Source organism: Sipha flava, unplaced genomic scaffold (assembly GCF_003268045.1).
Source record: "Sipha flava isolate LNK unplaced genomic scaffold, YSA_version1 325_pilon_pilon, whole genome shotgun sequence".
Lineage (NCBI taxonomy): Eukaryota > Metazoa > Arthropoda > Insecta > Hemiptera > Aphididae > Sipha > Sipha flava.
Window position 1 is genome coordinate 563,963 of NW_020273010.1, and position 11,153 is coordinate 575,115.

The window sequence follows — 11,153 nt, forward strand, 5'->3', positions numbered from 1 at the left end:
TATATATATATATATATATATATATATATATATATATATATATATATATTGTTTCGTGAGGTTTTTTTGGAAAGTCAATTCGTCTTATAAATATTGATAGTTTCTCGATATTGAGTGCGATATCATCAGAGCGCGTGTGTAAGCTCTCTCTCATTTTCTCTCACGTCAGTTATTATAATATATTACCTGTAACGGGTAAGCTTTTGTCAATCGTATTATAATATTAGTTAGTCGTGTGTTAGCGATTTAGTCGCATGCAGAACCGGCGCTACGAATTGCGGGGTCTCGTGCAAAATAGTTTAAACAAAACAACGCATGACAACTATTGATAACAATATTATTACAAATATAAATATTATACTTATTATACTCGCAGTGTCCAATAACTAGTATTTATACAAACATCGTACATTGGTACTGTTCTCCAGGAAATTAACCAACGATTATTTCAACTGTGGTTCGGAAAATAACAAATTATTATTTTCGATAAAGTTATCTTTTTTAAATTACAATAATCGTTGATTTTTTTTTTTTTCTGCAGCGAGCTACACTCCCATGGGTCCCTGAGCAGGTGCACAGGTCGCATTGCCCTTGCGCCAGCCCTGGTCGCACGGAGTTCCTACACGTGTCGCGAGTTGGATTGGTCGTATTTAATCATATACCGTTATAACAACACATCTCGCGCGCCTCGTATTTCCCCTGTGAAATACCTTCATAATTGAGTGTACGCGACGTGCGTGCTACGTTATTACCGGGAGAGGTAAAATAATATTGTAAAATGTTCATTTCACAGTGCCAACCCCATTTTTGTTTTTCGGCGGTAGAAAGAAATTAAAATTAAAAAAAATAAAATATCGATGAAGTTATTCACCGCGAAACATTCACGTTTTTCCAAAACGAACGAACAAGTCGAATGCATATTTATTTGTTTATTTTCATCGTAAACACTGATCAGAATGTTGACGTAGTGTTAACGAATATACAGATACAAACAACACTGCACTCTTCACACCGAAATAATAGTACTCGAAAAACCATGTCCGTGCTAAAGCCTCGGTTCCGCGTTTACAGGTCTTACCAGCGAACCCGGAATTACTGTTACCGCGAGTCAAGACGTATTACACTCCTGCACCGAATTCTGTAGAACTATCCAGATCGGACGCGTGGTGTGTAACGATAGCCCTCCAGCCAATTATAAAGGTTGTTCAGGAGATATGGAACATTTTTATGGAATACGATTGAACTTTTCAACCTCTCAACCTAACGAGAATCTATTACACTCTTTCCAAATATAGTTTTCCTAAACCCATTATTCAATGCCACTTTCTGTAACATAGGTAAACACGTGAATTTTTTCAATCATAGCCATCTCTAGTTTTCTTCGAATATCGAGACATTATTAACTTATTTCTATCTTTACGATATTTTTAAATACCGGTAAATTATTATTATCTCTACCTACTCGCTGCACTCTATTTCACATTGTTAACAATGTAAAAATGCATTATATATTTTGCAAAACTTTGTAATACGTTATAACTAATGGGTTTATGTACCATTATTAACTAAATTTAACTTTCGAGGTTAATAATTCAATACTAAATTTGATAAAAAAAAAAAAATAATGTATATTTAAATTTATATATGCAATACATATCGAGTTTAATGGTTTATTGCTAATAACAATCAAATCAAATAATATATTTTAAGATAGCAATAATTAAATAATAAAATATAGGGGAAACGAATTGTCCCAGTATAAAAAAAATTGTTAAAGCAAAATTTCAACATGACTATAATTTTTGGACTGCATATTTTACGGGATTTTTTATTGAAAAGTTGTAAGTCGGAAAGTAAAATGACTCAAGCGATTCGGTATAGTCGTTTGGAACGCGTAAATTTACACGTTTAAGTTGTCGGGATGAATCAATTTACCATGAAATAGATTTTAATAAAAATAACTGACCCAATTTCAACCACCTTTTTTCCACCAAACTATGTTGTACAACTTCCATAATAGGCAAGGCTTTGCACCCGAATAATTTTTTCGGGTTTCGAGTTTCGGGTGTTGAATATATTCGGGTGTTCAAACACCAAAATACAACATTTTAACAAACGTTTGGGTGTTACTAACCGTTATTATATGGGTTAATACAGGTCTTAAATAGTGAAGGAAAAATACTATTTTTCATTGGTGGTGGGTGGTGGGGAGGCTGAGCCCCCCTCCACTAATGAAATATTTATATTTTTTGTTAACTGCCTATGTAATAAATATCAATTTTATGTATAACTATGCAACAGTTTTTTTAGTTTTCTAACCGAAATATCATTATTTTAATTTCAAACAATGGTGTAATTACGATTTATTTTCGGGGAAGAGGGGGTTATTTTATATGTGTATGAAGCTTATAAATTATTATATCTATTAAAATTAAAAATACTAACACTATGTCCTACTCCTAGTTGTGCGGGCATATTGCATGCGACAAAAAACAAACTATTTCGTATTCTGCGTTTGTTTTTGTGGCATAGGTAGAAATCGGGGGGGGGTTGAGGCGACTAAGCCCCCCAGAAATATAAAGTACTCGGTATTAGCCTCCCTAACCCTAAAAATTGTGAAGCGACTGAAAATAAAATAATTATTATAATAATTATTGTATAATGCATTTTTAATGACTAAATTAAAAAAAAAAAATTCTATGATAAAAATTAAATCAAATTCATAAGATTTTCAAACTTCTTGTCATGACTTGGAACGATCGCAATTAATGTAATATTAATAATATGTAATAATACCCATATAGGTTGTGTAAATTAATTAATTAATAATTTCTGTTTAGAATACCTATTCCAAAAATGTTTAAGATAAGGCACCTAACTGTTTTTTTGTTTAAATTGTTGATTAAAAATGTCGAATTGTCAAGCTTCATAAATTGCATTGTTGAAATAAATAATTGCGCACAGTGGTGTCTGTAGGTGAAAGAAGCAAATAATGCTCTGCCTACCAATAAATTTCACCAAATTTCCGTTTATGGTTTGTGGTGTGTATACACACTAAAAATGCAAAGGACATAATGTAATACAAAAATAATAATAATTTGTACTTAAGAAATTACGATGAAATTATTACACCAATAAAAATTGACAATTCACACCATAGATATATGTACTACACAGCATACACTGAATAAATACAAATAACGCAAACAACAGTTTAGGTAATCATACGCGAGATATCAGTTCTATTTAAAATCTACAGTATTGCAATAAATAACGACTCAGTGATTCGTAGAAGACCTATTACCTATTAAATTATAATTATACGACGTATTCCCTTGGGATAATTTTAAAAATAGTATCCCAGTTGTTTACACTTGAACATTCAACATACCATACTATTCATGCACACCTGTCAATATGATATATTGCTATTGTCTTTATTTAGATAAATTTAGATTAATTAAAAATTTTGTATATTATTTGTGAAATTATTCCTATGAATAATAATTTTACTATTAAACAACTAATGGCAGAATTGAAATAACCACAAAAAATACATACAAAATGATATGTCACATAAAGATTGTAAAATAAAAAATTATTTGGGTTTCGGATTAAAACCAATTTTTTATCTAGGTTTTGTTTAATTTGGATGTTTTAAAAAAAAAAAAATCATTCGGATTTTATGGGTTTTAGGTGTTTGAATTTTTAAGGGTTTTTAGGGATGTTACGGGCTCGGGTTAATTCAGGTGCAAAGGTCTGATAATAGGCTTATAATGATACTGAGGATAGTCGATTTTCAGTTAAATGAACAAGCTAAAAAAAAAAAAAAAACGATTATTGACTCTTTCAACTAGATTTTTTTCGAATTTGATAAGATTGCTTTATCGAGTTGTAATCCAAGACAGTACATGAAAAAATAAAAAATAAAGTGTGCCTTCACTTGGTGCTAAATTTAAATTAGTGTTTTGACGTTGTGTGGACTAAAAAATTCTAAAAGCCTTACAGGAAATATGTATCTATACATGTTATTAAGGATAAAGATTGTGTATATACGAATTTTTTTTGTTTCAAAGACACGATGATCCGTCAAGAAAATAATTGTAATCAATTGGAACTCAGGAAATATAAATTTAAATGACATTAAATTTATTAGAATTGAGATGAAGGACAGCAACGTTTATTGTGATATCTTATAGGTTTGTTGTTTTAGCATGTTTACGCGACGAACTTTAAACTGATTCCACATATGTCCACTATATCAATGATTTCAAATACTTACTGTTATAATAATACGATGAAAAGTTTTTTCGTCAGATACTCATCGAAATTACATTTAAAGTAGATTTATTTTATTTCTGGGTAGCACATACTAAACTTCTATAATACACGCATTTACATTTTTGTTGTCAAATGAATACGATGCAGTGTATATAAAACACGTTGAGGTAAACGAGAAGATAACTGTATGGGCAATTCATGTTATTTTTTTATGTATCGTTGAAAAATGCATCGAGAAGTTTTTAATTTTACTTTCTCTTAGATAACAATTGATAATCAAAGTTCTCGAAACGTTTTTAAAAAATTAATTGCATCATTATTGGAGTATTATACTCCGAAAAATTGAAATCAGACAGCACTGAAGCTTATGAAATATTACAAAAACAATTGAAAAGTAACGAATAAATATTTCAGAATATTTCATTTAAGTTATTATTACTGGAATTAAAATTGACTTATATCGTTGTTATGTTACAACATAAATAACTACATTTCCGATGTACTGAAAAAATTACAATCTATAGTTTTTTATTTGAAGTTAATGAACTGAATGTAAAATATATATAAAGCACACTAAAATCATAATTATAGTTTATTTAAAACAATTTCTAGTTATTTTAATAGTTTCATAGAAAAATAATAATATAATTATACAAAATCATAAAATATTTCAATATCATTATAGAATATTTTTATGTTTTTCTCCTATCGACAATATAAATCATTTGATGACTAGTTTAGAACAATGCAATATAATTCGATAGGTAACTTTTCATTAAGGCTTCAATCCCCTATTTGAAAAAAAGTAATAAATCATTAATTCCTTGGCTGATTAAAAATCGAATCAGTTATCCCATTTTTGGCAAATTTCCTAATGAGATTTTAATTATTTTTTATTTTGCTACAGCAGAACATGTTTACTATCCTACATTTTATTAATTTTGTCATTTTATCCATTTTCCAATATTGCAATTTAATATCAATTTTTTTCAATGCATTTTCTACCTAATGACTTGATTGTTTAAGCGAAATAATATCTGGCTATTAACGTTGAAATAAAATAATATTTTCCTTAATTTGTGTTGACAATTTTAGTCCATAAAAATAAATATTTTTATTTACTTAACGGTTTACTCTATATTAAATATACAATTTTTTTTATTTATGACTTTATTAAATAGTGTTTGTGTTTATTATCAATAATATTTTATTTTAAACCCTCCTGGAGTAAAATATATATTTGATTTACAAAAGTCAATTTTTTTTCATGTTATATTTAATATTTGTTAAATATTTTTATGCACATAAACTATCAAGCTCAAATATTCCTAAAAATAAAAAAAAAAAAATAAAAATTATAAAGAAAACAAGTGTATGGTAAAAAATATCTCGGGCCATTAATAATACGTCAATATTTTAATAAAAAATGGATCATGGAAAATTAAAGTCTTATAATTGATCACATATAACATATGATATTTTATACTAAAACATAAAAAAAAAAAAAAACCTTAATTTTGATCCAAAACTTTTTTGAATGGAGATTACTTTGATAATGATTAAAAAAAAAATTAAAACCACTGTCCTGTTCCTTAAAATGATGGAATTTTCAACAACATAATAAAAAAAAATAGCTAATTACATATAGCTATATTACATTGAATTATATTATTTTAAATAACGACAAATCTTAAAAAAACACTTGTCCGAAGTTGAAAAGTATATTTCAATATAATCAGATACACACATAATTTATAATTACATATTATAATGTTATATGTACATATAAAAAGATTTTTGATATTTGTCATTATTAAAAATGTCTAAAATGCATTAACATTTAAGTTTTAATCCAGAGAAATATAAAAGAAATATTCCGTCTCCGCGTTAACTAAATTAAACGACAATCATCCAATAACGAATAAATTTGTATTAAATCATGGGTGGCACAGCGATAAAACAAGTTTTACTATTATTTATTCTGTATAGCCAGTTGGTAGATGTGCAAAGTTATAATACACGTGCGTGATGCTTAATTGCCTAACTATAACGCCGTGTGATCGATATTTAACAGCTGGAAATTGTATTAAAATTATATAATATTTGCATATTGCGATATCGTATATATGTTTAACTGGAAAATGTTTTATAATTATCAATTATAAATCTTATGAAATGTCTTAATATATGAAAATAAAAATATAAATAAAAACCATACGAATAACTGTTATTCGTATTTATATAAGCGCATGCTTTAGTGAATAACTGATGAATGGTTTGAAATAAAATCGTATGAATTTTAACATGTAAAAACGTATAAAGATAGGTTTCATAGAACAATTGTTTAGTTTAAGTATTAAATATGTAATAATAAAAAATATATTGTTGAAGACAAAATGTTTTAAATTATTATACAACATTATTTTTTAAAAATGTTATATATTTTATAATATTTTGATCAATTATAATAATAATAAATATCTTATACGTGAAACATAAAGTTTTGATACTTTTGCATTACGTTCGTCAGATTTTTATGTGTTTTATTTTTATATATGTTACGGGCAAAGTGGAGAATTCGGACAATGTATACAATGCCCGGGCATTGTATACAGTGACCGGTCATTGCATACAATGTCCGAGGTATATTGGGCAATGTAAACTGTGAAGTATTTATACAAAATAATCTGCATAATATATTATGTTTTTATTGCAAATTATTAATATTACATTATTATAAATAATTAATAATCATCAATATAACATAACATAATATATTAATATTATTTTTTTTCTTATAAAGTATAAATAGTTATATGTTACGTCTGTCCTTTGGTTAAACACTAATGACATTTTGTGAATGCACTATATATCACGATAACGAAACCGATAAATATCTTATCTCATATAATCTTGGTACATACAGTTTTACTTTAGTTGTAGTATTCTGTCACTCAGTTTATATTGTGCAGTGCTTAAACAAACTTCTATTTATTTTCTATATTTTATTTAAAATGGAAAAATTTAATGCGAAATTGAATATTTTGTTAAATGAAAAAAATGTGAATAGTGTGTATTTAACCAAATTAAAATACGACGAATTGAACATATAATTAATATAAAGAAGAGTTCTTAAAAATTGAAGCCAAATGATCATAAACTCTTAAAGAAATATGATGTAATAAAAATATCTGAAATTAACAAATTAATTGTTCCAGTAACTACAGGTAATAATAATTATTATATTAAATATAATATATTATCATTGATTATATATTAAATTATTATATTATTATTATTATATTATATTATTATATATTAAATATTTATAATGTATACTTAATCAATGATATTATATACTAATTTAATTATACTCGTTTATATGGTTATTTATATAAGAGTATTACAATTTATTTTTTTAATTAATTAAATTTTAAATGTATTTAAAGGTTATGAAATATAATATTATGTGCATAATGTTCAGTTATATGATATTATACATGTTACATATAACTATTTATACTTTATAAGAAAAAAATAATATTAATATACTATATTACATTGCCCAATATACCTTGGACATTATATACAATGCCTGGGCATTGTATACATTGTCCGAATTTTCCACTTTGCCCGTAACATATATACATATATACATATATATTAATAATCATTCAATCAATCAAGAGAATCTAATCATCTACGCATGTAGGTGCTTATATTTTCGTTGTAAATACTTGATTTATTGAATACCCATTTTTATTATTTTTTATTTTATTACCTATTTATTAACTGGACAAAAAATTCTAAAATGAAACAATTTTCACAAAAACTTTTTGAAGATTCCATCAACACTACTAACAATCATATCAAGTATGCTGCAATTAGCTTATTTCGAATAAACTCATTGCGACTGTAACTCATATTTTCGGTTGATACGAAAGTAGTTTTTTTGAAATGTGAAATAGTTTAAATTGTTGATAGGACTCTGATTTTAAATTTTAATTTTGAGCTAAATAAAATAAATTGATTCAATTTAGACTAATATTATCTGAATGCAGTGAAAGAAAAAGAAAAATTATAGGAAATGTGGCGAATGCTTGGGTTCCTTGTATCGAAAACCAAAGAAACGTGCATTTGAAAAATGTGCAAAATACACGACCATATTTAAGGTAACGAAAATAAAGTATAAGAATAGAATATAAACGTGGTGGTAAAATGTTCCTCGTACACAAAACCCGTAGGATAAGGAAACGAAGTTAACGTATTAACAAAATTAAATGCCTTAAATGGATCACACTGGTATATATATATATATATATATATATATATATATAGTAATGGTGGTACAGGAATTTGGCTAAGAAACTGATACTCCTGAGAAATGAATACTGAAAATTCTCGACATTCTGCGTACGTGCAAAACATTAGTATATTCATCATATATGTGTATGTATATATACATAATAACTTCAAGAAAACTGTTTTGGATGAAATAATTTTATGATTTCTTCTTCTGACGTTTATTGATACATTACTGTATATTTATCGCGATATTAATATTATTGTATAAGATTGATAAAGTACTACAAACTATTTTCATACTAGGTGAACAAAAAACGACACAAAATATTGCGTTTTTGATATTTTTATTTTTAATATTATATACGATCGAAGTTGGTTCTCTAAACATTTAGATATTAATGAGTTTACCTATATTTGTTTACGTACATTGTTCTAAACAATTAAGTCATTGTATGATTTTTAATCAACTTATGCGTGGTTTCAGATTAATTGTATTCGACCTCAACATTGAATTACACATTGTTCTACGTTACGTGGTTTTGGACCGATGAAAAATTCCACGTTTGCTACACCGAACACTATGAGATTACCGGAATGTAGCGGACCAATTATTTTTTATTCCATTTCGTACACGGTTCGATAGTTTTCAATATACGGATTTCCTATACCAGATTTACGTTGGCCGGCGGTGAAGCCACTGACCGATGGGTCAGATATGATAACTACAGCGCACGCAGCTGCCTCAGCGTTTATGTCGTTACCGTTTAAACATAATTCCAGTTTTACGGTCCACAATTACGGTGGACTGAAACGGCGGTCGACGGAACATTTACGGGGACACATTGCTCGTTTTCGTTAAGAGACCGCCGTGCAAATCGTCGGGACGAAATAAATGTATTTGTTGGCCGATGAAGTTGCGCGCAAGTAAAACCCGGTGCTTCTAAGTTTCCGCCAAACTTATTATTCGATCAAAGGACGGAAGTTATTTTTCATTTTTAACGTTACGAGATCTGCTCCGTCGTCGTAAATTAAGCGCTCGTGAAAACGGTGGACTCACCGTCTAGTCAACGCACGTTTTCCGATAATCGCATTGGTCCGTCGACTAACCGATCGTACGCCACGCGCACCGGCGTGGAACGGTTTCATCTCGCGTCCGCTGTTTGTTTTCGATGCGGGAGAAAACAAACCGACAGGCGACACGCGGAATAACAACGCTAATAAAAGAAATGGACGAGTCTTTTGACGAAGGACAGGACGGGATACGATGGAGAACCGTGTGCACAGAACGCTCAGCGATTGGTGCGCAGAACCGTTTACTCGGTAATCCCGTCGCGTACGACCCGGCGCGGAACTAGGGGTGGAAGATGGGGATTCATCTTCGGACGTAACATTTTAGAGGGTGTCATTTTTGTAATTATTAATAATTAATTTGATATTTTTAACTTTGTTAAATACTGATATTAGATAAAAACTCAATAAGTATGATTATATATTAATTAGTAGAAAAAAAGTTCTCAAGAAGAGTATTTAATTATTGATTTATGATAGGGCATAATTTTAACATTTTTTCAGGGTGTAAAAATTCCTAGTTCCACCTCTGCATATGATGTGTATACTAAGAGAAAAACAAACAGCATCTATTGTAGTTGACGAACCGAACGTCCCTGTGGGTTTTTAGGCGACAGCCGAGTCACAGTAAATCCGTAGTGTGTTCCAGTAAGACGATTTTTCGTCGTCTATCGCGATACCCTTATCCTTGCTTTTGTTCAAAACCGTGTGCACACCACAACGAGCACGACCGTTGGAAAATCGAAGGGATTCGCGTCTGACAAGTCGTCTACGTCATTTACGACGTAGACCGTCGACGTGACCGAAACATTTACATTGCGTTATTTTGACACGGTCAGGATTGGCACCAGCTATTCCTGCCACGACGGACCGACGTCGAGGTGCTTTCGTGGTTTTTTCACAACGGTTTCCTGTCTGCAATTCTACCACTACCTTTTCTATTTCATGTCTATTCCCTCTGATCATTTCAACACGTGCATACCTGTTTCAGATTTAAAAAGTAATACAGGAATTATATTTCCAATAACAAATCCAAACTTCCTCTTAATATCCCATACTCGTGCATTGTGTGAACCTATTAAAATGTACGAATAGACGTTACACTGTTAAAATTTTACTTTCTAAAAAAATGCGCAAACCACAAAACTGATACGTATATCCACGATTGTTGATATATTTATTTGTAGATATTAGTAATGGAAAAGTTTTTAATTAACATAGATTTAGATATTTTACAGCGTTTCTTAAATATTAGCCATTATTGAGAGCAGTGTGTAAAATATGTACTAGCATTTTATCAAATATTTTTAAAATTCATTTTTAATATTTTAAAGATTGCAAAAAATAAATTAATAGACATTAACTGAAAAATGAGATTATAATAATAGATAGATTATGAAATATATTCAGAAATTATAATTTATACTTTTTATAATATCAATACATTATACATATATATATATATATATATATATATATATATATATATATATATATAT

At 28.7% G+C, this 11,153-nt stretch overlaps 1 protein-coding gene across 2 annotated transcripts in view; it reads right to left on the reverse strand.

Moving 5' to 3' along the window:
- The window catches only part of LOC112686855, a 167,485-nt gene that overhangs the window by 155,054 nt on the left and 1,278 nt on the right, over positions 1-11,153 (reverse strand). The gene's annotated exons all lie outside the window — the stretch shown is intronic.